This window comes from Enhydra lutris, unplaced genomic scaffold (assembly GCF_002288905.1).
Source record: "Enhydra lutris kenyoni isolate GAN:26980312 unplaced genomic scaffold, ASM228890v2 scaffoldscaffold4, whole genome shotgun sequence".
Taxonomy (NCBI): domain Eukaryota; kingdom Metazoa; phylum Chordata; class Mammalia; order Carnivora; family Mustelidae; genus Enhydra; species Enhydra lutris.
In genome coordinates, this window is record NW_019154088.1 from 23,738,574 (window position 1) to 23,744,765 (window position 6,192).

The window sequence follows — 6,192 nt, forward strand, 5'->3', positions numbered from 1 at the left end:
AGTGGTTGTCCTCAATCCTTTCTGTGCATAGGAGTCCGCCCCTTAGTGAGCTTGTTAAAACACACACTTCTTGGCCTCTGCTCTGGGGATTTTGGTTAGTGAGGTCTACACTGGAGCCCAGAAATCTGTATTCTTTTTTTTTTTTAAGATTTTATTTATTTATTTGACAGAGATCACAAGTAGGCAGAGAGCCAGGCAGAGAGAGAGGGGGAAGCAGGCTCCCCACTGAACAGGGAGCCCAATGCAGGGCTTGATCCCAGGACCCCAAGATCATGACCTGAGCCTTAACCCACTGAGCCACCCAGGCGCCCCAGAAATCTGTATTCTTATCATCTCAGTTGATTCTAATGTAAGTGTCTAGAGACTAGACTTGAAGAATCCTGGGGTAAGGGAACAGTTTCAGTCAAACCAAAACCAAATCCTCCAAGTCACCCAAAGGAAAATTTCCATGTAGAAGTGAACTATACAAAGGGTATTGACTCTCTGTCTCTGACCATTGCCTTCCCCTGCAGTTTCCTCTCTCTGGTGAAGGACCCCTGTCCCTGTGGATGGCACCCAATCGGAGTTCTCCACAAACCTGAGACCTGGGGGTTCTCCTATTACTGCTCCTCTCCTCCCTCCACCCAGACACACCCATACCTCCCCAAGTACTGTGCACTTTATCCCCCAGATATTCCTCCAAGCTTTCTACTTCTGTCTCCAGCACCACCCTTCTGGCCCAAACTACTTACCATCTCTAGCATAAACGACTACAACTGCCTTCCAATCAGTATCTGCAACCACTCCGACCCTGCTCCAATCTATTCTTGACACCACAGGTGGAGTCATCTGTTCAAAACACAACCTGGTCATGTCAACTCCAATTCCTTAATGCTTTCAAAGGCTTCCCACTGCCCTAGGGCAGACAAAGATCCCTAATCTGGCCTATGAGGCTGCACAAGGCATGGGTGGCCCTGTGCTCCTCAACTCCACATCCTCCACTCTGCCCTTTGCCCTCGCTGCCTTAGCTACACCATCTTTGTCTTGTTTACTCTTCCACACTCCCTTCCACCACAGGATCTTTTCACAGGCTATTCCTTTGATCCGCAGTGATCTCCCTTCCCTCTCTGCCTAGATATCCTGCAGGGTCACCGTAAAAGCTTGCCTAAGCACCACCACCATGTCAGATCAGTGCCTTTACTGTTAACTTCAAAGTTATTTACTCTACTCTATTTCATGCAGTTACTCTGTTTCTTTCTCAGGCTGCAAGCTCCATAAGGCAAGAGCTAGGATTGTCCTATGCTCTGGCACTTAGTCCATTGCTAGAGACACATCATTGAAGATTTCTTAAATGGGTAAAAGAATTGGTCCATTAGCCACCACCATGGCTGGACTCTGCCAGTCAGAATCTTCTGTAAAATTCTGGTTCACCTGTGGACAAAAATTCTTTTTCTAGGGAGAAGCTTAGAATGGCTGAAGGTAGCCATTATTTTTAAAAATTAACTTTATTTGGGGCACCTGGGTGGCTCAGTGGTTTAAGCCTCTGCCTTCGGCTCAGGTCATGATCTCAGGATCCTGGGATCGAGCCCCACACCGGGCTCTCTGCTCAGCGGGGAGCCTGCTTCCCCCCCACCCCGCCTGCCTCTCTGCCTACTTGCGATCTCTGTCAAATAAATAAATAAAATCTTTTAAAAAAATAAATAAATAACTAATAAAAAATTAACTTTATTTAAAATAAAGTACAATCACTGTGGTCTTTTCCATAAATCTGGGAAGCATTTATAAGTCACAACTTGTAAACTTTTGTTTTTATATTTGTAATTAACCCCATCTGGCTTATTATTAGGAAAATAAAATCTTCCTTTTGGGGGCGCCTGGGTGGCTCAGTGGTTTAAGCCGCTGCCTTCGGCTCAGGTCATGATCTCAGGGTCCTGGGATCGAGTCCCACATCGGGCTCTCTGCTCAGCAGGGAGCCTGCTTCCCTCCCTCTCTCTGCCTGCCTCTCTGTCTACTTGTGATCTCTCTCTGTCAAATAAATAAATAAAATCTTTAAAAAAAAAAAAATCTTCCTTTTGATGTCTTTACTTCTTGCAGAATTTTCAAGTAGTCCATCCTAAAGGGTCAGCCTTCCAGCTTCCATGATTATTTGGGGAGACTAATGCTCTCCACAGGGTCTGTCATACTTCTTCCACCCATTCAATGTCCCCTTAGATAATCAGCCACAGAGGGGCACGTGGGTGGCTCAGTTGGTTAAGCAACTGCCTTCAGCTCAGGTCATGATCTCAGCATCCTGGGCTGGGATCAAGCCCTGAGTCAGGCTCTCTGCTCAGTAGGGAACCTGCTTCTCCCTCTGCCTGCTCTGCCTGCCACTTCCCCTGCTTGTACTCGCTCTCTCTTTCTCTTTCTCTCTCTTTGACAAATAAATAAATAAAATCTTTAAAAAAAGAAAATCAGTCACAGAGGTTGGTACCTGAGCTCTCAGGCTTTGACACCCAGTCCAGACTGCTCCCTGGGCCAAGGGGCTGCAGGAGATTCTAGCATTGGCCACAAGCTTTGTCAAATCAAACCCACTCAGCTAGGGTTCAGGGACCCTCAAGGCTCAGACAATTCTCAGAGCCTAGGATGGGCCCCTTCTCTGCTATTAGGCCTCAGCTGAAGCTACCACAGCCCACACTAATGTTCCCAATTTTAAATCTTGGGGCAGAAGTGATTAAAGAGAATACTGGTTCTTTATACTCAGGAAACCCTGGGCTATTGAGGCAAAAAGTCCACCTCCTCCTTTGTATATCAGGTGTCCCAGGAGAAACAAAACAGGTCACCAAGATACTCAGACAATGACTGCTTCATCAGTCCAGGGGGACCAACTAGGAGAGCAACCCTAGTGGATTTCCTAAAACCAAGACTAAGGATACCTTCTTTTTATTAAAAATAAGGTGGGGGGTGCCTGGGTGGCTCAGTGGGTTAAAGCCTCTGCCTTAGGCTCAGGTCATGATTCCAGGGTCCTGGGATTGAGCCCCGCATCGGTCTCTCTGTTCAGCGGGGAGCCTGCTTCCTCTCTCTCTCTCTCTCTGCCTGCCTCTCTGCCTACTTGTGATCTCTGCCTGTCAAATAAATAAATAAAATCTTTAAAAAAAAATAAGGTGGGGATTGCCTGGGTGGCTCAGTTGGTTGAGTGTTCGACTTTTTATTTTATTTTATTTTATTTATTTGAGAGCGAGAGAGAGAGAGAGAGAGAGAGAGCATGAGCAGGGGGAGGGGCAGAGGTGAGGCAGAAGCAGGCTCCCTGCTGAGCAGGGAACCCAACAGAGGGCTCCATGGGATCATGACCTGGACCAAAGGCAGATGCTTAACCAACTGAGCCCCTCAGGCACCCCAAGTCTGTGTTTGCCTCTTGATTTCAGCCTAGGACATGATCTCAGGGTCATGGGATGGTGTATCAGACTTCAGGCTCCCTCTTCCTCCCCCTGCAAAATTAATTAATTAATTCTTAAAAAAAAAAAACCACCACTCTGTAATATAAAGAAAGATGTCAAGGAAATAACCATATAAATAAACATAAACAGGCATAAAGTTGGTTTCCTTGGTATAGTCTTCTGAGGTACAGTCCCAGGAGGAGTCTGCATGGATGGTTATTACTCAGCCCGCCAGATGCCCATTTAGGTGTCCCCCAGGTGCTCTTTCCTAGAGCTGGTCTAGTCACCCATCATACATTCTTCTCCCAAATGCCTCAAAACACAGTCCTCCATTGCTCTCCCCAGCTCCCAGGTTCCCCGTCACAATTCAACCTAGTTCCTCATCCATTCAGCAGATAACTTGCAGAACACCTGCTGCATGTCACCGACTGAATCAGCCTTAAGTAAGAGAGAGGGGGTCTCTGTCCTCACAACCTGACGTTCTAGTAGACGGGACCTAGAGGCCTGCAGCCAGAGCACAGTAGTCACGACACCAGGGATTCTAATGCCCACCTCCACAGAATTAAAGGAGATGCCCCTCTAGAGCCCCCAGCCAGAGCTTAACCCATTGTGGGAGCTCAGCATGTACTTGTTTCTTTCTCTCCAGCTGTTTGGAGAACAGAATTGCCTTCCCATTTTTTGTGTTTCTGTATTTCTTTTTGAGGATATGGAGCATTTTTGAGCTCTAATAAACACAGGGAACCAGGGTAACATGAATAAATGTGAAGCAAGTTACAAAGTTGTTAGAAATCTTAAGCTCTCACATTTTCTCCCAGGTGTTCAATAAAAAAAAGATACTGTTGTGTTGCTGCTCCAGCTTTCTGGAAACTATTAACAAAATGTATCCACCACCTTAAATATGCTCTAACCCGGGACGCCTGGGTGGCTCAGTTGGTTAAGCAGCTGCCTTTTCGGCTCAGGTCATGATCCCAGCGTCCTGGGATCGAGTCCCGCATCGGGCTCCTTGCTCGGCAGGGAGCCTGCTTCTTCCTCTGCCTCTGCCTGCCACTCTGTCTGCCTGTGCTTGCTCTCTCTCTCTCTCTGACAAATAAATAAACAAAATCTTTAAAAATAAATTAAAAAAAATGCTCTAACCCTTTACCCAAAAATTCTTACTCTAGGGGTTTTTCTTTTAGGGAAATAAAAAAATAAGCACAAAGATATATGTGTTTGAATAAGAATATTTATGCATGTAATAGCAGAACATTGCAAAGACTTAAACTTCCAGGAAGAAGGGATTAATTTAAAAAATCAGGTCATTCTATGGGACTGAATTTGTTCATTTGTTATTAAAAATGGGAAAACCTTTAAAATAAAATAAAATAAATAAAAACATAGGGAAGCCACTGGAGTTTACTCCATAAATTCAAGGAACAATTAAAGGTCACATCTTGCAAGCTGCTGCCTTTAAATTTTAAGGAGCAAACATCTCTTGCACTGCTTGGTGCTAGGCCTAGTTCTGGGTCTTGGGACTGGGATGTGAACAAGACACAGAAGGTCTCAGTTCTTCCAGAACTCACATTTCAGAGAAAAGGGACAATTTAATAAGCAGGAAAACACCCCAATGTCCAACAATGAATGCTAGGTAGGACATGAAACAAAATAGGATGATAGGCTAAAGAGACCAGTGGCCAGGAAAATAATCAGATGGAAGGCCAGGGAAAAGCTCCCTGACGAAGTGGCCTGTGAGCTGAGACCTGGATAACAGGGCAGGACTGGCCTTGCAAGTTGGGGGCAGTGCTCCTCCAGAAGGAAAAGCAGGGGCCAGGCCTGTAGGAGGTTTTGAGCAGAGGACTGACTGGATTAGATTTACCCGGCCATTCCAGCTGCTATGTGCAGAACAGAGGACCAGAAGGCAAGAGCGGAAGTGGAGGAAATGATCAGGAGGCTGGGGAACAACCCATATGAGAGCTGAAGGCAGCTCCAACACCTGGGAAGGGAAGAAGAGATGAGGACCGGTCAGATTCTGAACAGCTCTGTATGGAGATAGACCATCAAGGTTCGCTGGTCCACTGGATGTGGGATGTGAGAGAAGGAAAGCCAAGAATGACTCCAAGCTTTGGGGCCCATGAAACTTGGAAAGATGGAGTTGCCAGTTGCTGATAGAGGGGATGCCACCGGATGTAGGCTGCAGGAGGTCTGGAGTTCGATCTTGGACACATACCACATGGGGCATCTATGAGATATCCAGTAGATGTGCTGAGAAAGCAAGAGATAAGCAAGTCTGAAGTTCAAGGAAAACAGATACAATGTGGGAGTCCAGCAGTCTTTACAACCATGAGACTGGTAAGGCTCATTGAGGCAGTGTGTAGCTGGTTGGGGGGGTACCTGGGTGGGGGCCTAAGTCACTCCAACACCCCAAGGCTCAGCCGGGGCCTCAGGAGGACCAGGAGGAAGGTCTGGAAGCCAAGACCACTGTCCAGTGTAAACATGATGTTTTGGGAAAATATTTAATGCTGGGGGAAAATGCTTACCCCAGTTACATGGTGGGGAGGGATGGGAAACAGCACATAAAACACAACGTTAACAACTATTTTCTGTACCTGGTGGTAGCTGAGGCTTCTTGTCTCCTTCTTTACAATCTTCTGTATTCTTTCAATTCTCAACATTGAACATGTATTACTTTTGTAAAAATTCTTAGATGAGGACATTTGAAAATAAATATTGGAACGTGGTTTTTGCTGCTCAGAGAGAATGCCAGCCTACTTGTACCTCCAACATGTCTCTCCAAAAGGCAGTTTAGATCCTTCTCTCCCACTGT